This window comes from Panthera uncia, chromosome F1 (genome assembly GCF_023721935.1).
Source record: "Panthera uncia isolate 11264 chromosome F1, Puncia_PCG_1.0, whole genome shotgun sequence".
Taxonomy (NCBI): domain Eukaryota; kingdom Metazoa; phylum Chordata; class Mammalia; order Carnivora; family Felidae; genus Panthera; species Panthera uncia.
In genome coordinates, this window is record NC_064813.1 from 13,096,539 (window position 1) to 13,119,820 (window position 23,282).

The window sequence follows — 23,282 nt, forward strand, 5'->3', positions numbered from 1 at the left end:
GCCGAAGCGATGGAGACTGGGCTGTGTTACAGATAGATCATTTTGGGGTTGTTGTTAGAACAGACAAATGAAAACACAGAGAAAACAGAGTCCAAGTTAACGTAGTTTATTTCTGCATTGTGAACGCTGAGAAATGTGTCATGCAAACAAAAAGTACCAATCAATTGCAGGTTAACGGCTCTTGAGGTAAAATAAGGCACTGGATGGGGCAAGTTTCCGTGACTCAGTAACAAAAGTGAACAGAGCCAACGAGGATTTCTTGTTTAATTCTCTTCCAACTCTACAGACGTAATTCTGCTTTCACCTTCATGACACCTTCATGTGGTTTTAGCAGGGGATAAACCTCCCCTTCTAAGAATCTCTGCACCTGTTGGGATGCACGACCCGTAAAAGAAGGATCCAGTAGATGGTCCGACTGGGAGTGGATGGGACTGAAAGAGGCATCATCCTGGCTTCGCTCTATGAGGTCATTGTCACCCGCTTCCTTCCTGCTTGACCGCAGCAGCTGCCTGTTAGGAAAGCACTCTTATTATCTCGTGGCAATCCTGGAAGCTAGCCCCAGCTTTCACCATGGCCGTGATGACGTTCTCCGTGGCCCTGAAAGGCAGCTCTTGCTGAACGCACTGCTCAATTACTTCGGGGTATACCGCCAATCCTTCAGAAATGTTCTGCAGCGTATTCAGTGTAACATCCGCAGCGAGAAGTGCCTCAGCCAAACAGATACGTAGATCGACACTGTCATCCGCTGTGCCCTCAAACCAATGCACAGATGCTGCAGCACCGCTCTGAGCACACAGGGTTCCGCTTGTGTGGCATTGCACTTGGGTCAGTCTGCTGTCTCTCAGAGGGTTCCTTCATCTCCCTGAGGTGTGCCGGGAGTCATATGTCCGTACAAATCTTATGCGTGGATGCCCCCAACCTAGCCAGCACCTGAATAGCCACTTTTCGTATGTAGGTCTGATGTGGTTTGAAGTGTTGAGGTTCGGAGCCGACAGCCAAGGAGGAATTCTGGAGGCATCTTTGTTGCAGAAAAAAGTGGTTTTATTAAAGGACGGGGACAGGACCCATGGGCAGAAAGAGCTGCATTGTGAGTGTAAGGAGTGACTGATTATATACGAATTTTCTATCCTATGGAGGGGAGGATGACATCAGGGTCCCAAGAAGTTGAATCTACAGGTTTCTGGAAGTTTGCTATGGATAAAATTGTTTTTTGCCTTAGGGGCGCCTAGGTGGCTCAGTCATTAAGCGTCTGACTTCAGCTCAGGTCATGATCTCACTGTTTGTGAGTTGGAGCCCTGCATCGGGCTCCGTGCTGACAGCTCGGAGCCTGGAGCCTGCTTCGGATTCTGTGTCTCCCTCTCTCTCAGCCCCTCCCCTGCTTGCTCGCTCTCTCTCTCTTAAAAATAAATGAACATTAAAAAAGTCTTTTTGATTGCCTTTTACCTTGTAGTCATTAAGATAGTTATAAACTGATGGAGACTCTGTCCTGCATGACTGGGATCTCTATCAGTGAACCATTAGTTTTTTCCCTTTCCTTGGTTCTTGGGCAGCCAGGAGTGCCCGAGGGATGTCACACTCATCCCACCTGACCTGGGAGGTTCCTCCCCTCCCCCAGGTGGTTGTTAGCTTGTGCTTTGACCTCAGCTTGCCTCGGTTTCCCCACATCATTCGCCACCCTAAACAATTTTAACCTCTAAATCTTTAAGGTTGCTGAGAGTGGAAGGTCTTGTCTTCTGTAACTTCTTCCTGCTGAATAGGGGCGTGGGGATGTCCCTAACTATGGGTCAACACTGTCAGTGGGGGGCTTTTGTAAGTAGGAGTTATGAAAGGAGAAGCAGCGAGTCCAAGGGGGGCCACACGTGTGGAGTGGAAAGGATCACCTGCAGCTTGAAGTTATGGCGGGGAAGGAGTCTTGGCACCAAGTGGTGAGTTATTAAGAAAACAACACACTACGATGAGTGTGGCTATAAGAATGAGAAGTCCAGGGGCGCCCGGGTGGCTCAGTCGGTTGAGCGTCCGACCTCGGCTCAGGTCATGATCTCACAGTTCGTGGGTTCGAGCCCCACATTGGGCTCTGTGTTGACCTCTTGCTCAGAGCCTGGAGCCTGCTTCCGATTCTGTGTCTCCTTCTCTCTCTCCCCCTCCCCCGCTCACACTTTGTCTCACTCTGTTTCTCAAAAATAAATAAGTGTGAAAAAAAAAAAAAAAGAATGAGAAGTCCAATGAAAAGATCCCTAATTGTTGACCATAGCCCTCCCCAGGCCAGAAACGTAACCAATCATTGAAAGAGAGAGAAGGATTTTGGGGTGGCTTAGTCAATTAAGCGTCTGACTCTCGATGTCAGCTCAGGTCATGATCTCACGGTTCATGAGTTCAAGCCCCACATGGGGCTCTGCCCTCGCACCACTGACAGTGTGAAGCCTGTGTGGGATTCTCTCTCTCCCTCTCTCTCTGCCCCTACCCCACTTAAAAAATAATTTTTTAAAAAACGAGAGAGAAGGACTTTGTAGAGCCCCAATTTGGATATTCACATTTTTTAGTAACCCTGTGACATTTCTGTGACAACCTCGGTTGTGGACACAGAATTCTGTTTTAATAATGGCCTATGTGCCATCTTGTGCTGTGATTAGAGCATCTGAAGCCACTCTATTTTGTAGAACTGCTTTGCTCATCTGTGCAACTTCAGTATTAAGTAAGGAGATACTGTTCTGTGAATCACTGAGTGCCTTTATGGTGTATTTACTAAGGACTTCCATGTGCCGAATTATACTTTCTAACCCTACAGATGGAGAAAAATGGATGCCAAATGATCATACCATTGAAAACCAGATCGTGTCCATCTTTGTTGTTTTTTTAAGTTTTTTTAATGTTTTTATTTATTTTTGAGAGAGAGAAACAGAGACAGAGGGCAAGCGGGAGAGGGGCAGAGAGAGAGGGAGACACAGATCCTGAAGCAGGCTCCAGGCTCTGAGCTGTCAGCACAGAGCCCAACGCGGGTGGGGCTCGAACCCACAAACCACAAGATCGTGACCTGAGCTGAAGTCGGACACTTAACCAACTGAGCCACCCGGGTGCCCCCACCTTTGTTTTAAATTGGGAAGATTAGTCAGGGTAGTGATGGTTTTGTTAATGTGCCCATGAATCCAGGCAAAACTTAGGGTGCAACAACCTATCCACTCCGGAGGAAGCCATGGCCATAGGTTAGTCCCACATAACCAGTGGGTTCTGTTTGGAGCTGGCCGTCTGATTCCAGGTCGCCTTATCCAATCAGTAGCAAACTTGTCAGTAGCCTGGAGCACAATGGTTTGGGAACTTGTTTCTAATGATAGCCATCCTAAACGCCCAGATGTTGGCTATTTTCCCAGGTATCATATGTATGATTTCTTTGTCCCCAGCATAAAAGTGCCTTTTGACTGAGCTGTCCAGTCGTGGGTGTGAGCCATAAATATACATCCCAAATTTGATATATGCCATTCTCAGCATAGTGATAAGTAGGGTTTCATAACTATGGCACTTGTTGGCAGGCAGCAATTTGTGCGTTTGTAAAATCAGTTAAGATTTTAATAGTTTGAGGGCATGAAAAAGTCTGGTTATGTCCTGGTAAATTCCATATCCTATCGATCATGGGCCAGGAAGAAACATCCTAATTAGTGATAGGTTTATCACAAGACATTGCATCATTATATATCATCACTGAAATATAAGAATAGAGAGAGAGCCAATCTGTGCCTTGTAAAGGAAACACCCACCAGGGTAACCCAGATGTACTTGACATGGGCAAAACTCCACATAGGCAACTAGCTCTTTGATTTTGTAGTTTAGCATCATGTTGTGCCTATTGAAGAAAGGAAGTGTCAGCCAAGATAGGTGGACAGAACTCAAAGAGGAAATATACAACCTTCATCATCATTTGAAGAGGAGTTTGAGATCTTCTACAGGTTCACAGAGTCGGAGGTGCATTTGTTTGCTCGTGGGTCTCCTGTGAAGGAGGTACAGGTTTTATTCTAGATATATGAGCCCGTGAAGTGTCCCTCTAATTTTACTGCAGGGGGAGTACATAATATGACCCGATATAGACCTTTCCACTTTAGATTTAAGTCTCCGGCTGTATTTGACTTCCAATTCTTTCAATCAACTATATCTCCAGGACTTACATGGGTGGACTTTCAGTTGTAGTTAAATCAGGTTTGGGGAGCATGTGATCAGTACACTCATTAAGTAATCTGTGAATTAAACTAGCCTCAAGTGAAAAATTTAACAAAGCATTACAATCTTCATCTAATAACAGATCCACCGGAAGAAATGGCTTTCCATAAAATAACTCAAAAGGGTTGAGTCCTAGAGGTTGTTTTGAAGCAGTTCTTGCTCTGAGAAGTCCTATTGGTAAAAGAGTAACCCAATTTTCCTGGGTCTCTAAGACTAAGTTTAGTAAGGTGTCATTTTAAATTCTTGTTTTTTACGTTTATTTATTTATTTTTGAGAGACAGAGAGAGACAGAGCCCAAGCGGGGAGATGGGCAGAGACAGAAGGAGACACAGAATCCGAAGCAGGCTCCAGGCTCCCAGCTGTCAGCACAGAGCCCAGTGCGGGGCTCGAACTCACAAACCGCGAGATCATGACTTGAGCTGAAGTCGGACGCTCAACCAACTGAGCCACCCAGGCGCCCCAGTAAGGTGTCATTTTAAAGTATGGTTAGCTTTTTCTACCTTCCCAGAGGATTGTGGACGCCAGACTGAACACAGAAAATACTTAGTTTTTAAAACTTGTGCTATTTGTTGAGTTGTTTCTGCAGTAAAAGAGGGACCATTGTCACTTTGAAGGGATCGTGGAAGGCCAAATGTGGGAATAATTTCTCGCAACAAAACTTTGGTTACTTCTGTGGTTCTTTCGGTTTTTCGGTTTCACATGGAAAGGCCTCCATCCATCCTGTGAAGGTATCAATAAACACTAGTAGAAACTTACAGCCTTTGCAAGGAGGCATTTGTGTGAAATCAGGCTTCCAGTCCTCTCCTGGGTATGATCCAAATCTTTGGACTGGTTTAAAAGTGGGGGAGGGCGGACGGTGCCTTCTGGATTTACCTGCACACAAACAATACAGGAGTGGCAGAACTGCTTTACTGAGGCTGTGAAGTTTACTCCATCAAATATATTTTTAATTAAATGTTTTAAAGCATTTTTGCCCAAATGAATAGCCTGGTGTTTATAAACCCTGTGTTACCTTCTGTCGATTATTCTTGGGTATGAAGATTTTTCACTCTTGTGCATTTTTTGAATATCCTTGTGCCTGGGCTATATGAATTTCTTGGCCTGAATAGACTGGAGCTATGGACTTTATTGGAGTTAAGACTGGTATAAGATCAAATATTTGTTTATCCCATGCTGCCTGCTTGGCATGATGGTCTGCTGAATTGTTTCTTTTAGATTTTAGATCATGTCCTTTGGATATCCTTTGAGGTGAATTACAGGTACCTCCTTAGGTAGGTATACAGCCTCAAGAGGAGTAATAATTTCAGGCCCATATTTGATTGGGGAATTATGCCTTGAAAATAGTCCTCTTTCCTTCCAGACTTCTCCATGGGTATGCAGCATCAGAAAAACATATTTGAAGTCAGTATAAATATTAATTAGGCCTTTTTGCCAATCGAGGAGCATGGATAAGAGCTATCAATTCAGTCTTTTGAGAAGAAGTATTTATTGGAAGGGCTTTTGCCTCAATGGTCTTAATTAGACTAACTATAGCATATCCAGCTTTTCTCTCTCCCTCATCCATGAAGCTACTGCCATCAGTAAACTAATTATCATCTGCATTTTCAATAGAGGAATCTTTTAAATCTGATCTGCTAGAATAAACAAGATTGATAATCTGAGCAGTCATGTTCCAACATAGAAGTACAATGGTCAGGCCCAGGCATAAGGGTAGCTGGGTTTAAAATTTGACAGGTTTTTTCGTTGTTTTCTTTAATTTTTTTTTTATCGTTTATTTATTATTGAGAGGCACAAAGCATGAGCAGGGGAGGGGCCAAGAGATGGAGAGACACAGAATCTGAAACAGGCTCCATGCTCTGAGCTGTCAGCACAGAGCCCGACGCGGGGCTCAAACTCACAAACTATGAGATCATGACCTGAGCCGAAGTCAGACGCTCACCCAACTGAGCCACTCAGGTGCCCCAAAATTTGACAGGTTTTAAGTATTATTTCATGTATCTAAAAGCATAGCCTGGAATTTAGTAAGTCGGCCTCCCATTATCTATTGGTGGCCTTTGGTTTCTAAGACACTCTGGACGGGATGTGGAGTTATCACAGTCAGCGACTGTCCCACACTAAGTTCTGAGGCTCCTTCTACCAGGAGGGCTGTTGTAGCCACTGCTCAGAGACAAGTTGGCCACCCTTGAGCTACGTTATCAAGTGACTTTGAAAAATAGCCCACTGGTCTTGTTTCATTTCCTAATTTCTGGGTAAGAACCCCCAAAGCTTGTCCCTGTTTTTCTGCTGCATATAAAGTGAAAGATTTTTCTAAATTTGGTAAAGCCAAAGCTGGGGCTGATGAAAGCCTAGCTTTTATTGTTTGAAAGGCCATCCGCTGAGCGTTAGTCCAGAGTAAAGATTCCTCATCAGGGCCCTTAACTGAATCATGCAGTGGTTTGGCCAAGAGCCCAAATCCAGGAATCCATAGGTGGCAAAAACTTGCCATGCCTAGGAAAGTACAGAGTTGTTTTTTCGTAGCTGGGGTTCCAAGATCTAATACAGCCTTTTTCTCTGTCCATAGACAGGGTCCTGGTGTTAGTTCATATTCCAAATATCATACTTTCTGTTTCAATATTTCTAGCTTTTTAGGGGAGATTCAATACCCTCTGTCTGCCAAGAAATTAAATAAAAATATAGAATAGTTATCAGACATTTCTTCTGTGGGACTACAGATTAGAATATCATCCACATATTGTACTATAGTCCCTTGAGGCAGGGAGATATCGTGGAGGTCTTTAGTAAGCACAGCCCCAAAGAAGTGAGGACTGTCTCTAAATCCCAGAGGCAAGACTGGCCAAGTTAATTGAGCAGCCCGTGGGCTTGAAGGTGAGGCCCATTCAAGGGCAGATAGTGGCTGCATTTCGTCCCTGAGAGGGAACCAAAAGAAGGCATCTCCTAAGTCCAGTACTGTAAGCCAGTTGGTGTCACCAGGGACCTGGGTGAGAATAGTATATGGGGGCGCCTGGGGGGTTCAGTCGGTTGACTGTTGATTTCGGCTCAGGTCATGATCTCACGCTTCATAAGATCGAGCCCCACATGGGGTTCTGCGCTGACGGTGCAGAGCCTGCTTGGGATTCTCTTTCTACCTTTCTCTCTGTCCCTTCCCACCTTGTCTCTGAAAATAAATCAATAAACATTAAAAAAAGAATAGTGTATGGACTCGGCACTATGGGATGAACAGGCACTATTGCTTCATTTATAGCTAAATCGTATACCATTTGATAGTCTTCATTTGCCTTTTTTACTGGCAAAATTGGAGTGTTAGAAGGACAGTGACAAGGCTTTGACCGTGTTTAAGACATTTGTCTATAAGTGGTTGTGACTTGGCCTTGGCCTCAAGTTTTAAAGGGTATTGTTTTCTATGCGGTACAGTGGTTGCGACCTTTAAAGTCACTTTAATTGGTTGGGCTCTCAGAGCCCATCCTGGAACATCATAATCCCAAACCTGTAGATTTACTTCCTTCCAGATATTAGAAGGGATATCAGGGTAAGGTTTTAACTCTCCAGGTGTTAAAGACAACGAGCTGTCTCCTTATTTAGTAACTGCTTCCCAGTTTATTTGTTAAATCTCATCCCAGTGATGGAGTGGGACAAGATGCAAGGACTAAAAAAACACGAGCATCCAGCTGACTTTTATATTTATAGGTTAAAGACATTGCTTGATGGCACATTTTAGTTTTCCCCTTTATGCCAACAACTTTATGGTTAGAAAGACAACTAGGGCCAGTGTGCTGAAAAAGAACAGAATAAGTGGCTCCTGTATCAATAAGAAAATTGACAAACTTACCTCCCACATCCAGGGCAACCCGGGGCTCAGTCATCTAGATGTCAAAGGGAGCCGGACCAGCCTCAGGGCCCTGTCATGCCAGTTTCTCTGGTTTTAACTCTTCAGGGTGGTGAGTGCTTGACCTTCTCTCTCTGGACACAAGGACAGTCTCTCATCCGATGTCTTTGTTTTTACAAGCAGGGCATGACCCAGGGGGAGAGCCCTTGTTGGGACAATCTCTGCTCCAATATCCTATCTGCCTATGTCTGAAACATGGGATCTTATCTGACCTGTCATCTGGAGTCAGCCCTTAGCAAGGACTTCTAGCTAGTCTGGTGTTGTGGGAAGCTCGAGACAGCAGCAGCCAATATTTGAGCCGATTATCACACCCTGTAACTTAGCCCTCTGGTTCTTTTCTGGTATTAATGCCATGTCACTATTATTGAAAACTCCGAAAGCCACCTCCAAGAGGTGCTGAGTGGGAGTTTGAGGGTCTAAAGTCATTTTTGTTAACTTCCAGCGGATGTAAAGTGCCCACTGATTTATAAAATGCATGCTTAAAATAGTCATTCCTTCAGGTATAGTTGGGTCCAGATTTGTATATTTAGGATTAGCGTTCTATTAAGCAACGCTGAAATAGAGCAGGATTTTAATCAACTCTTTGGGTGACTTCCTGATTTTTGTTAAAATTTACAGGTTTAGTAAATCCTTTTTTCATTCCTTCTGTCAAATCATACGATCTTGTCTTTCCCTTTCCTGACTATCCTGATAGTTCCAATGTGATTCAGTATTTGGGACAGCAGCTCTCTCCACAGATAATGTTCCCTGTCTCTTGTTGCCTGTTCATCAGCGAACTCTTGATCTCCTGCCCAGATGCAGTTCTTTTCCTCAAGGATTCAACAAAGGGTTAATATGATATCTACATATCCAGGTCATATCCTACATGATAGATATTTGTTGAAAGTCCTCATTAAACTGAAGAGTATTTTCAGAATATCATCCTCATTGTTGTCTTATCTGAGCCAGGTCTGCCATGGAGACATGGACTGTCATTGTGCCCATTTCTCCATTGGCAACTTCCCGAAAAGGGCGGATTCCAAATTTAGGTGGAGCTCCTGGAAGACAGGGAGTCCCACTCCGACTAAGTCCCAGCTGGGCTGGGAGCAGAGAGGTCTTGGGTTTATAAGGAGAAGGCATAGCAACAGAGCCAGTATCTTCTTTGTCTGGACTGACTGGTGATTCCTCCACTAAGCCCAGCTTTATTAGGAGGAATGGGCCTATATAGACATCATCATCCAATATGTCCAGAGGGACTTTATTAACCTGGTTGGTGGCTAGAAAAATTCTTCAAGAGGACCTCAGGTCTGGATCCTGATTTAGGGACATGAAGGCCTGAGCATAGGGTACCACAGTCCATTTGCCCTGCCTCTTGCCGAAGACATCTGATAGATCGTATTGAAGCTTAATGTCCTGTTAATGGGCCATTTTTCCTCTTCTCCTAAGGAGTACTGAGACCAGGAAATGTTACAGAAGAAGATCAGTTTTTCTTTTTTCCTTAGATCTTGCAATCCAAATTGATTCCAGTGGTTTAAAAGGCATCCCAAGGAAGAATCCTTGGGGGCTGAAGAAGAAGCTCCTATGCTCCTAGAAAAGTAGAGAAGGTCCATGACCAAGAAAATCCCCCCTGCCTCCCAGGTAGCGTCCCACGAAGGATATGTAAGAGGTTTCTGGTGTCAAAGTGACCTGAAATCAAATGAAATTGCTATGATCACCGCCTGCCATTAAAGGCCCTGGAGGAGGGAGGCTAACATCCCCTCACTTCCCCATTGCATTCTAGACCGCGAAATGGGTGCCAAAATATGGACCAAGGTACCATGCCATGCCTTGAAGGCCATGCCATAAAAGACCATGCCTTAGTTTACCTTGAAGAACCCGCTGTTTTTAACCTTATGGAAAACACTAGAAAAGTTTTACGAGGGGAAATTACCCAATTTTGTAGTTTAAGTAGTTAGTAGAGGACACTGACAGAGAACAGTGAAGATTGAAATCCATCATGGTCTAGGGGCACCTGGGTGGCTCAGTCAGTTAAGAAATCCGTCATGGTCTGAATGGCATTCCAGCACATGTAGTCTTTACAGCCAACTTCCCCAGGAAAGGGTCCCTAGTTGGGCTTTAATTCAATCAAGTACTGGTTTCCACCAGCTCTGAGTGGAGGTCTCTAGGCCAGAAACAGTTAGACCAGAGATATAAAGGGGATCACGTTAGACCAGTGAGGAGGAAACCTCACACAGGAGTCTTAAGATCAGTAGCCATACTAGTCACTTAGTTGACGGTCCCGTGTCTAAATAGACAACTTTGGATAAGGACAGGAATAAAGAGAGGGCATCAAGTTTGTGGCTCTTACTACCATTCTGGCCAAGGTACTAGCTTCCAGCCAAAAAGCGGGCTACTTTTTAGAGTGGCCACAGGCTGGAGGATTGCAGCCTGAGCAATCAACATGGAAGTGTTCAAATAAGACCATACTCATTGACAAGCCCATGAAATGAAAGTAAAGGGAGAGAAGAGGAAGTACTCACCACATGTGAGTGCACCAAGGCTCAGAGTCCAGATGAAAAGACTCAGAGCCACATGTGGGACACCAAAACTATGTAATTTATAGTGTTGGGGTTCGGAGCCCACAGCCAGGAAAGAATTCTTGAGACATCTTTGGTACAAAAAAGGTGGCTTCATAAAAGCCTGAGGACAGGACCCATGGGCAGAAAGAGCTGCATTACAAGTGTAAGAAGAAACTGATTATATTTAGAATTTTCTATCCTATGGGGGCAGGGTGACATCAAGGTCCCAGGAAATTGAATCTATAGGTTTCTGGAAGTTTGGCTGTTGATAAAATTGCTTTTTTCCTTGTAAACCATTAAGACATTTGCAAACCCATGGAGACTCGTGTCCTGCATGACTGTGACCTCTATCAGTTAACCATTGGTTTTTCCCTTTCCTTTGCTCCTGGGCAGCCAGGAGTGCCTGAGGGATGTCACACATATCCCACCTGGGACAACTGTTAGCTTGTGCTTTGCCCTCGACTTGCCTTTGTTGCCCACATCAGGTCGGCGGTATGGTGATGAAAACCCTCTTAAATCCTTCCTTTTCCGACACCATCTTGTCCAGCTGCTGTATCCTCTGGTCACCTCCCTCGAAGAGCTGCAGGAAGCTAGCCTGAACACGGGTGGTGCCTTTCATGCCCCAGAGGCACGGGTCATCTCAGGCACACTTCAGGTTCTGGAGATCCAGGCAAAGATCCCGAATCCAGGGTTAATGGAACATAGCTGGGGGGTGGGGGGTTGCACAGGATGATACTGGAATTATCGACAGGGGTGCAGGCTGCACCAAGAATTTTGGATTTTATTTTGAGTCCAGTGAGAAGCCAACGAAGCATTTTAGGCAGGAAAATGATGCCCAATGTGAGCTTTTTAAAAAGGTCATTTTGGCTGCTTTGTCAAGAAAGAAATCGAGGTGGAAAAGTGTGGAAGCAGGGAAACTAGTTGGGTCATTGCACAAGGCCAAGAAAGAAGTGGTAACAAATTATACCGAGACAGACCGTACTAAACCATGATGTATGGCACTAAACAAGGTCAAATAATTTTACCATCACTTCATTCAGACCCATCCATATGTACCAAGAGAAGACCACAAATAACTCTGAACAGACCCATGTGTTCTATTAAAAAAACAAACAAAAAAAAAAACCCAAAAAAACCCAGAAACAAAAACAAAAACAAAAAACAGGCCCCAAAGGGAGTCACTTATGGTAAGCTCTACTAGATTTAATACCTAAGGTAACTGCAATGTCAGCCTCTCCCAGGAGTGGAATTTTAAAGCACTCAGTCTGGAATTTTCTGACCAGCACTGGTTAGGTAATCTGCAGGGTAAAACACTCCTCCCACCCCCTCCTCCTACCACCTTCCTTTAAGGGAAGGTAATCTTGCCTGAAATAGTCCTTTCTTTTCATTGTTGCCTGAAATAGTCCTTTCTTTTCATTTGCTAATAACCTCCTTGCCCCAACTGCTCTGTTTCAGTCTACAAAATCCTTCCATTTTGTACAACTCCTCAGCGTGCCCCTCCATTTACCAGAAGCAATCATGACCAGCGCATGAGTTGTTGAATAGAGCCAATTAGATCTTCAAATTTACTCCGTTGAATTTTTGTTCTTTAACAGATTCCAAGAGAAGACCAGCATCTCCTGCCAAGTTCACACGTTCTAACCAAGACCTTGCTTGCCTTCTTCTGTCTTAAAACCTCCCTTTGATAACCCCAGCCTCCAGAATGTGTAGGTACGTTTCCCTAGCCCCCCCTTTTAATTTTGATATATTAAAATTCTTTAATATACCAACCCACTGTCAAAGGTTGTCAAGGCAGTCCTCTCTCAGCTTTATACAGTCTGCCTGTTTTCTCCTGGTCTTTATACGTGGCAGCTTTGACCATAACTTAGACTATGGTGGTACCAGGCAAAATAAAAAGTGGATGGAGTCCATGTGTATTTTGGATGTAGACGCCATAGGTCTTGAAAATTGAATATAAAGGATGAGAGAAACAAGATGATAAACATTAATTCCAAATTTCTGTTCTTTTGTTTCACTCCAAGGAGATAAAGCCTGAGGACCCGATGCAAGGTACTGGCACAGTTCTTGGCAGGTAGCAAACAATAAATGTTACCTGCTCTACTGAAGATGATTCACAAGCACGAATTCTAATATGCAAGACATTTAGTTGTCTATATTAATTGTATTTTCCTATAATAATTTTTGTTGCAAGCCCCTTTTCTGCCTGGTAACAGAAGCCTCCTCAGTCAGTTCCGGTGTTGCCCCAGCTCCGTCCTGCAGGGGGAGGCTGAATGGCTCCCTAGCACCAAGCCATCAAGGTGCTCGGGGGACAGGAAGGTTGATGCAGCTGGTCCTTGCTCGACATCACCACAGTGATATCTGCTAACACTACTTCATGTCTGTCAGGTGTTCTGTCATTCATCCACTAAGTCATCCCTGGGCCCTGTTCGTTCCCACCTCAAGACCTCACGACACTCAGCTGTCTCTGCCACGCTTGCCTCTCTGATCCATGAGAAAGACTGTTCCTTCTTCTAAACACCAACTATGAGAAATTAGATGGGGCTGCCTCAGGCACTTTGCCTTTTATATTCCACTGTCCCCATTTCATGCCGGACCAGGGAAGCCTGGGAGTTTGGGGGGGTGGGGGGAGGGTGCTTATCAGCCTCCTGGTGTTTCCCTGGGTCTATAAGGGATGGGCAGGAGGCTCAGGTCCTTTTGGTCTCACACCTGCAGATCCCTGCAGTACTTTCTTCCCTCTCTACCATCATGAGAACCTAAGGGAGGGGAAGCCAGAACCACAATTTCCAGTTCTATCTCCTCCAACGAGAAGATAAGCCCACCTGGCCCGGGGGTGAGATAAAATGGTATTCTTTCAAAGCTTTTGTTTATGCACAGAGCTTACTTTTTTTTTTTTCCTGTGTTCTATGCCCCCAGAAGACACTAAATCACTGAGATTTGAAGGAGGGAAAGGGTTGTACAGTTCAGGAAATACTGAGAACAACAACTAAATTCTTTAATATATCAAAATACTGTCCCACTATATAGTTATTATCGCTGTTCATATTTACTGTGAATTCACTGATTTCAAGAGGCTTTGTAGAGAAGTAATTAAGCACTTAGACTCTGGAGGCTGAAGGCTTGGGTTCAAATCCCAGCTCTGCTAATTGTGCGCTAATTGCTAGCGGTATGACTTTGGGTGACTGTTTTTAGTGCCTCGATTTCTTCATTTGTGTCCTGGAGATGATCATAATACCTCCCTCACAGTGTTGTTTTGGGCATTGAATGAGATCACTAATGTCAGAACATGTCATGTCAGAATAGTGCGCATCTTGCCTGCAGTGTGTTTGCTTTATGACCACTAAGCCTGTCAGGCCCTTCTAACACTTGGCAGAAATCCATCACTGGTTCCTGTAATTGTTGGAGAAAACAAACCACTGTGTTGCTTCCAGAAGAAAATGTTGTACGTGAGCCCATAACATGACATTACAATCCCTACCCTTAACAGCATAAAAGGAAGATATGGAACATAAATTTAGAACTATGGAGCCATATACTGTTAGAAAAGACTCCCTATCTTCATTTATTCACTCATTTTCTTTTTATTCAATTAAGTATGTATCTACTAGCACGAGGCGCTGCTCTAGAAACTGGGGGCACATTCTGGATTCCACGGTCCTCACACTCTGGTGGAGGAAGACAACAGAAATAAACTGAGAAAGAATAAACAGCTGCCCAAATGATACAAAGCCGGTGTTAAAATAATTAAGATTCGTTCTCTGCTTGTTCTGGAAGACATTCAAGAATTTTTCGGCAATCCTGATAACAGCTACCAGGCAATGGAGAAAAATTCTCCAAACCCAGGAATATTATTCTGAGAACGCCCAGATTAAGGAGGGAGACACAGATAGATCATCATGCATATGTTGCCACAGTTTGCAATCCATGTGAAATGTTAAGCTAGCTGTGGGGGCACCTGGGTGGCTCAGTCGGTTAAGCGTCTGACTTCAGCTCAGGGCATGATCACACAGTTCGTGGGTTCGAGCCCCGCGTCGGGCTCTGTGCTGACAGCTCAGAGCCTGAAGCCTGCTTGGGATTCTGTGTCTCCCTCTCTCTCTGCCCCTACCTCACTTGCTCTCTGTCTCTCTCTCTCTCAAAAAAAAAAAAAAAAAAAAAAATGTTAAGCTATCTGTGGCTTAGTAGTATTGAGTCACATTAGGGCCAGCCCAGTTCATGTAAAATATCTGTGCTTAGTGTGTCGAGATTTAACGTTAACTATGTGCCTTAGGAAGTCACTTAACCTCCTCTGAGCACTGGTGCTCATTTGTAAAATGGAAAAGGTCATGTCTATCTTATAGGACTCGATTAGAGGCAATGCCTATACAATATGTGGTAGGAACTCAAAAATTGTTGCTCTACAATGGATGCTTAAGGGGAACCAGACACTATCACATAGACCTCATTGAATCTGCAGCACGTTGCTGTGATGTATGTGTTATTATCATTAGTTTTCCCTGGACGAAACCAAGACTGAGTGAAGTGACCCACCCACCCCACAGACACTTCTAATTTCCCACTATAGCTCTGACATGCTCACAGGTAGCTGTAGGAAATGTATTGCTGTGTAAATGAAAACAGCTTCCGGTGGCCTTGTGGCCTGGATTTGCACAGCCTATTAACTAGTAGTCCTCTAAGAACTCCAAAAACCCTCACTTTGGGGTGCCTGGGTGGCTCAGTTTGTTAAGCATCTGACTTCGGCTCGGGTCATGATCTCACGGTTTGGTGTTCAAGCCCCCCCTTGGGCTCTGTGCTGACAGCTCAAAACAGGGGCCTGCTTCCGATTCTGTGTCTCCCTCTCTCTCTGCCCCTCCTCTGCTCACTCCTGGTCTCTGTCTCTCAAAAACGAATAAACATTAAAAAAAATAATAAAATTAAAAAAACAAAAAAACAAAAATCCTCACTGGGTTTAACTCTTCCCTGGGCCCTAAGAAAATTAAAAAACCAGCTCCCAAACCAACTTCCTGGTTAATGGGTCAAAACCGGACTCAGGCAGAGTTGGGGCAAAGACAATACATTTTACCGGGGTTTTCGACTCACATTATTACTAATGAGTGACTGGCGGTGCGTCAGGCCCTGTTCTAAGTGCTGAGGATACAGCAGCAAATAAAATCGAAAGGAGTCTTTGCCTTTATGAAGCTTATATCCAGCGGAAGGCAAGAATAGATAATAAACAAAACAAATAAATACAGGTTAGATCATGGGAAGTTCTGTGGGGAACCATAAAGTAGGGGAAGGGGAGAAATGTGGGTGAGAGCAAGCTGTTCCAAGCAGCCTCTCCAACTCTGCACAAGTCCGGGGGGTAAAACCAGAAAAGGCCACCTCGGTGCTAGATGCTTCACAGCAGGGCCAGTTTGCTTTGTCCCTACCACTGGAGATCACGGCTACGAGTAACTCTTCTTGGAGTTGCTTGGATGAAGGACGCGAGCCTACCTGCTTTGAGAAAAACAGTGACATGGGGGCTTGTAGAAGTTCCAGGGAGGACTTCTCCTATGTGAGTTGGTGATATCCTGTTATTGCCAAGGTTGTTTATCTTGGGAGGTTCAGGCAATTGGGCAAGCTCACCACCAGAAGGAGGAATTGGATGGCTCTCCCTTTGCAGAGGCACTACCAGTTCAACAAACACACCATGTTGCATGCCAGGCTCTGGGCCGTCCCTGGGAACTGTGCACCCATATAATTTCATTGCCATATCAAACTGAGTTTATAGGGGAGGAAAAGCCATGGGGCAAAAGCATTTTGTAGGGCAGATAAATCAGATCATTCTTTAGAGAGCATTTATTCTTTAACAGGCCTATATTCATGTATACCAAGCTTCGGAGATTTTCTTTTATGGTTTGAAATAAAAAGCCACTTGCACATTTATTATCTCATGAGCATTTTTGTTAGAAAAGACATTTACAAAGCCTATTGTAAACGGATCCCTCAGTTGCCAACAACAGGTTGAATTTCTGTTTCTTATGACATTATGAAATTGGCCTTAAGTCATTTCCCTTTTATATTGTGTGCTCTGCTCTCTTTGTATCTAGTAACCTTCACCTCCTCACCACTTAGCCCCTGTTCCCACAGCTACACCCTGGACCCTGTCATCACCAGGAATTACTCCACCACTCGTATCTTAAATTCAAGCAATCCTGCTTTGGGACCTCCACCTCTTATATTTCCAGAACCCTGAACCTCCTATATTACTTTCGTAGGGCTGCCATAACAAATACCACAGATTAGGTGGCTAAAAACCCAGAAATTTATTTCTTCACAGCTCTGGAGGCTGGAAGTCCCAGATGAAGATGAGGATTTCTTCTGAGGCCTCTCCCTGCTGGATTAGTCAGCGTTCTCCAGAGAAACAGAACGAAGAGCCATTTGGAGACACATGTAACAGAGTATAGGAATTGGGTTCAGTAATTCTGGAGGCCACGAAGCCCCACTATCTGCCTTCTGCAAGCTGGAGAGCCAGGACTGAGAACCAGAAGCTCCAATATTCAAGGGCAGAAGGGGTTGGATGTCCCAGCTCCAAAAGGAAGAGACCAGATATACCTTTCCCCCCTGTTTCTGTTCTGTTCAGGCCCCCAGTGGATTGGATGCTGCCCGGCCTCCTTGGTGAGGGGGATCTTCACTCACTTTACTGATGCAGTGCTAATCAGAAACTCTCACAGACACACCCAGAAACCATGTTTTACCAGCTCTCTGGGCATCTCTTATGCCAGGCAAGTTGATGCCTAAAAATTGACCTACACAGCTGCTTTCTCTCTGTCTTCACACAGTCTTTCTTCTGCATACGTCTGTGCTACAGTCTCATACTGGATTAGAGCCTATCCTAATGACCTCATTTAACCATAATTATCTTTTTATTTTTACAAATTTTTTTTTAATGTTTATTCATTTTTTTGAGAGACAGAGAGAGAGAGAGAGAGAGAGCACAAGCAGGGGAAGGGCAGAGAGAGACACACACAGAATCCAAAGCAGGCTCCAGGCTCTGAGCTGTCAGAACAGAGCCCGATGCGGGGCTCGAACCCACAGACCGTGAGATCATGACCTGGGCCGAAGTCAGACGCTCAACCGACTGAGCCACTCAGGCGCCCCCCCTTTTTTTTAAAGTTTTATTTATTTATTTTTAAGAAAGAGAGTGCATGCCTGCATGTGCACAAGTGGGGGAGGAGGAGAGAGAGAGGGAGAGAGAGAGAGAGAGAGAGACAGAGAGAGAGAATCCCAAGCAGACTCTACCCTGTCAGTGCAGAGCCTGATACAAGGCTCGAACCCACAAATGGCAAGATCGTGACCTGAGCCGAAGTCAGACACTTAACCGACTGAGCCACCCAGGCGCCCCATAACCTTAATTGTCTTCAAATAGAGTCACATTCCGAGGTACTGGGGGTTAGGATTTTAACAAAGGAATTTGGGGGGGACATAGTTCACCCCATAACCGTCATTCCTACCACACCAGGTCTCCCAATCTGTTGGGACATTCAGACTCTTGAGACCATCCTCTCAAATCATTTCCTTCTCTGCAAGGCCAAGGACTCTTGTTTTCCACTTCAGCAACCTTCCTAACAAAAGACACAATTCCACCACTCTTCTGCTGTCGACCCATCTAAAGAAAACACAAGTCTTGGATTAATTCACCTGTTGTGTAACTGAGCTAATTGTGAATTTGCTCCTCGGTGAGATACAGAAAGAGACCACACTAGCTGGAATCGTCACACAAAGGATACTTTATTAGATGCAAATAAGGAATCATGGGTAATAACTTCCAAAGCTGTGATGCTCCGAGTGGGGGGTGAGTGGGTTTCTTTTATTTAGGGGTAGGATAAACATTCAAGAGGGGAGTTTGGTCACCACACGTAAAGGTGGGTATAAGGTTGCTCACGTGTACTTAGGAAACATGCTTATACATGCATCAGATGCTACGTCATTACTAAGGAGATTTGTGTTCCCCTTTGGGCAGAGATTTCAACATTATAACTGGATAGATTTAACCACCGGACACTCCATAATTCATCTTTTTAATTTTTTTCCTTCAAAGACTTGATTTTTTTTTTTATTCACTTTTCAATTTTTTTCTGTTTTGACAGTCTGGCTAAAAACGAAAGAACATGTCAGAAATTAAAATTTTTAGTGGTGAGCCTACCTACTTTTTATAATCCAACTTCATGAGCAAATTGGATCTGAATCAGGCTCTTCCCCTTCTCTGAAATAAGACATGTGATTCAGCGACCTCACACAATATTCTCCTGCCACTCATTGCTGACGGGGTAGCAAGTGTAGCTGTGACCTCTAGTCTGCATATCCCGGGTCCAATCTATTAGATTTAGTCATGTTTCACCAAATCCACATGAATTTAAACTTATTGATCCTTGGGGCGCCTGGGTGGCTCAGTCGGTTGAGCGTCCGACTTCGGCTCAGGTCACGATCTCACGGTCCGTGAGTTCGAGCCCCGCGTCGGGCTCTGGGCTGATGATGGCCCAGAGCCTGGAGCCTGCTTCCGATTCTGTGTCTCCCTCTCTCTCTGACCCTCCCCCGTTCATGCTCTGCCTCTCTCTGTCTCAAAAATAAATAAACGTTAAAAAAATATATTAATAAAATAAAAAAAATAAACTTATTGATCCTTATTTTATCTACAAATATGTATCTTTTAAGATTATTTCCATTATTTAAATGTTATTCAAATTAAATGACTAAATAAACGAAGTTTGAAAGATGAAGATAGAACTTTGCAGAAGCCACAACCCAACTGTTGGAAGAGATTAAATACCCCCAACACCAGCACTACTCTGCATCTGAGGCACTAAACTCTACTCGCCACAAACTCCTGCCTCTCCTCTCTGTCACTCTTTTTAGGATTTTGTCCTACATCAATTAACACTTTTACTGAGTACTCTTTGTTTCAAGATTCTGTGCTAGGCATTGAGGATATCACCATGAGTGTATGTATTCCCTTCCTTTGAAGATTTTAAAGGGTAATTGCAAAAACAAGACAAACAGGAAATTAAATAATAATGCAAAAGATAGTAATAGCAGTGCAAAATAATAAGCAAGGCAGAACATAAAAGGTTGTCACAAGAAGGGTGCCTGGGTGGCTCAGGTGGCCGAGCGTCCCACTCTTGATTTGGGCTCAGGTCATGATCCCAGGGTCATGGGATGAAGTCCCATGTTGGGCTCTGCACTCAGTGCGGAGCCTGCTTAAGATTCTCTCTCTTTCTCCCTCTGCCACTCTCCCTGATTCCCTCTCTCCCTCTCTCTCTCTCTCTCTCATATAAAAAATTTTTTAAAAGTTGCTACAAGTTGGGGAAAGAGAATCAGAGAGGGAACTGGTACTTTTAAGAACCTGTTGGGGCGCCTGGGTTGCTCAGTCGGTTAAGCGTCCGACTTCGGCTCAGGTCATGATCTCACGGTCCGTGAGTTCGAGCCCCGCGTCGGGCTCTGTGCTGACAGCTCAGAGCCTGGAGCCTGTTTCAGATTCTGTGTCTCCCTCTCTCTCTGCCCCTCCCTTGTTCATGCTCTGTCTCTCTCTGTCTCAAAAATAAATAAACATAAAAAATAAATAAATAAAAATAAAAGAACCTGTTTTATGCCAGGATCTGTACCAGGTGGTTTTACAGCCTAAGCATTTCTAGATGGCAACAACTTTGTTAATTAGCATTACGTAACTAATGCTGTTCCCCTGAGTTTCGTCTGAGCCTTCAGAATCTTGATCATAATAGAAAATAGCCATTTAATGTAGGAATTTACTACGAAAACACAATTCTATCAAGTTTGCTGCTATTAATATCCCCATTCTATAAAAGAGAAAACAGAAGCTTGTAAACATTAAGTAATTTGCCCAAGGTCAAACATCCAATAGCTACAAGAAACCATTTTTTAATTCTAGACTTTATGCAAGTCACTCAAGAACTTCAGAGTATCTCAAACCCACACTCTGGAATAAGAACCAGATGGCCTTCCCTTAGCTAAGTTAAGCATAAATACAAGTAGCACTACCTTAAAAGACAGGAAGCAGGGTCTTTATGTGAATGGGCAGTTGCTCCCTGCTGAGGAGCTGGTCAGAGTAGCCTGTGTAACCAAGGGTACCAAATCTAGTGTGGTCTGGTCTGGTTTGTATGATCCTTAAACTCAGCAGTTCTCATGCCCGGGGAAGAGTTTGCTTTCTTTCCTTTCAGAGCCAGTGGGGGAGTAAGGCGTTGCAAGGCGTGTGATTCGTTCTTGGACTTCACCCTTTGCTTCTGGCCCAGTAGGTTTGGGATGAAGCCTGGGCAGGGGAATCTGCTTTCTTTTGTAATCCCTTTAAGTTCATTTTGGCGTTCACACACGTTTAAGAACTTTTAATGCCCTAAAGCATGTTTCAGGGCAAAACGGATTAGGTTTAGCTTTGGTGTAAGTGATGAAATAAAGGCCACTTTCAGCGATTCATCACTTGATTTCTCAAGCTGTTTGCTCATTTCCACTAAGACCTACAAAATGCACTGCCTTAACCGAAGAAAGCTCCTCTTAAACAGAAGAGTGTGTTCTTTGGTGCCTATATTTTCCTTACCAGCTGTGCTTTCTTCCAGAAAGATGCTTTGCTGCTCAATGAGTATGTGTGCAAAAATACTGTCTGCCAAGTAGCATATGCCTCTGTTTCATATACATCAGCTAATTTATCCCTGTGGCCGCTTTTTGCAGTAGTGTCCGTTCTTACTTTACTGATTAAAAAAAAAAAAAAAAGATTTGGGAAAGAAATAACTTTCTCAAGGTCATGCAGCTAATATACGCTGGAGCTGAGTTTCAAACCAGATCTGTGTGATTCTAAATCACTCTCCTTTGATGTTTTCCTCTTGGTCTTCATTTTCTTTCCTGCCCATATCTTGAGCCCCATCGTATTACCCACAGGGGTCTCTGAGTCTTATTCCTGGTTCTGAAGGCTAGGGAAGTTGAACCTTGGTGCCAGGTAGATTCCTACCTAGAATTTTCAGCTCATATATGAGCCTTTGGAGAATTCATTGGTTTGATGCACACTAAAAAGACGAACAAGTTTGCTGTTTGGTAACTTTGCCTTTCATTTTAGAGACTACGCATAAATATTATCTAATGTTTATTCATTCACCTTCTTCCTACCTAATTGCGGCTCTGAGACCAATTCCCACATTTGTTGGGGGGAGGGGGTGCCCTACACCACCAAGCAATTCTCTGGACACCATCTGGGTGTCCTACAATCCAATTCAATTCTGATACTATCTCCCCAGAGATGGCCATCAGATCACACAGGTTATGAATCCAGTCCTACAAGACTACCACCTCCCCACTTCAGAGGCTGGTCACAACCCCAGGTTGTTACCTGTGCTTCTGTCCAACCGGCTACAGATTGGAGGTTCCCATGACTCCCCCCTTGGGTTCAATGTTTTACTAGAGCAGCCCACAAAACTGAGAGAAACGTTTTTCATACTAAATTACCAAAGAAGACTAAATTATAAAAGGATATAACCCAGGCAGACAGAAGAGATGCATTGGGAAAGATAGGGGACAGGGTGTGGAACTTTCATGCCACTCTTCACAATCTCCACTTATTTGCCAACCCAAAACTCTCTGAGCCAGTCCTTTTGGCTTTTTATGGAGGCTTCATTATATCATCGTAATTGATTAAGTCATTAGCCTTTGACAGGGGGCTCCAGCCCCTCTCCCTTCCCAGGAGGTGAGAGAACAAGAATTCCGACCCTCTAAGCACACGGTTGGCTCCTCCGGGAACTTGCTGCCAGTTTTAGGTGGCCAAGGGGTTTCCAAAAGTCACTTCCTTAACATGACAAAAGACACTACCACTCTCATCTCTTAGGAAGTTCCAAGGGTCTTAGGAACTCTGTGCCAAGAATGAGGATGAAGATTAAATTATATATTTCTTATAAATCATAAATTTAAATGCTTGCTTTTTATTATAAACATTGATGTATTTCCCAGGAATACAAGGTCTCCAATTAGAAAGAAAATCTTTCTGTTACTGGACTTTTTTTTTTTTCCAGGTCCAATCAAACCCCCTAGCAATAATGTCACCATGGATGATATTATCAAGAGAGAGAAGGACAGTGAGAAGCAGTACAATAATATTTGTCAAAGTTTCATAACTTTAAATAGGCTTGACTGTAAGGCAGACTGCTAAAGACCATAGTCTCTTCTGCTGTCCTGGGCTTCTGATTCTAAAATTGGACCTCATTTCTTTTTTTTTTTTTTTTTTTAATTTTTTTTTAACGTTTATTTATTTTTGAGACAGAGAGAGACACAGCATGAGCAGGGGAGGGGCAGAGAGAGAGGGAGACACAGAATCAGAAGCAGGCTCCAGGCTCTGAGCCATCAGCCCAGAGCCCGACGCGGGGCTCGAACTCACGGACCGTGAGATCGTGACCCGAGCTGAAGTCAGACGCTTAACCAACTGAGCCACCCAGGCACCCCAAAAAATTGGACCTCATTTCTAAAACCTCAGACCATTCAGTAAATAACCTGGTGAGAATATACTATGCATTGGACATTGGGCTAAGAGTTGTGCTAAGATGAATCCAAGGAAGAATAGAAAACATGACTCCCACATTCTGCAATGAATTTTTAGAAATGAAATATCATTATGCAATGACAATGATAATGGTAACTAAGGCATGATTGTGTCA

General features: G+C 44.0%; 1 pseudogene; it reads right to left on the minus strand.

The window, feature by feature from the left end:
- Positions 1–280: 280 nt before the first annotated feature.
- Positions 281–11,314, minus strand: LOC125926025 (adenylosuccinate lyase-like; annotated as a pseudogene).
- Positions 11,315–23,282: the final 11,968 nt, after the last annotated feature.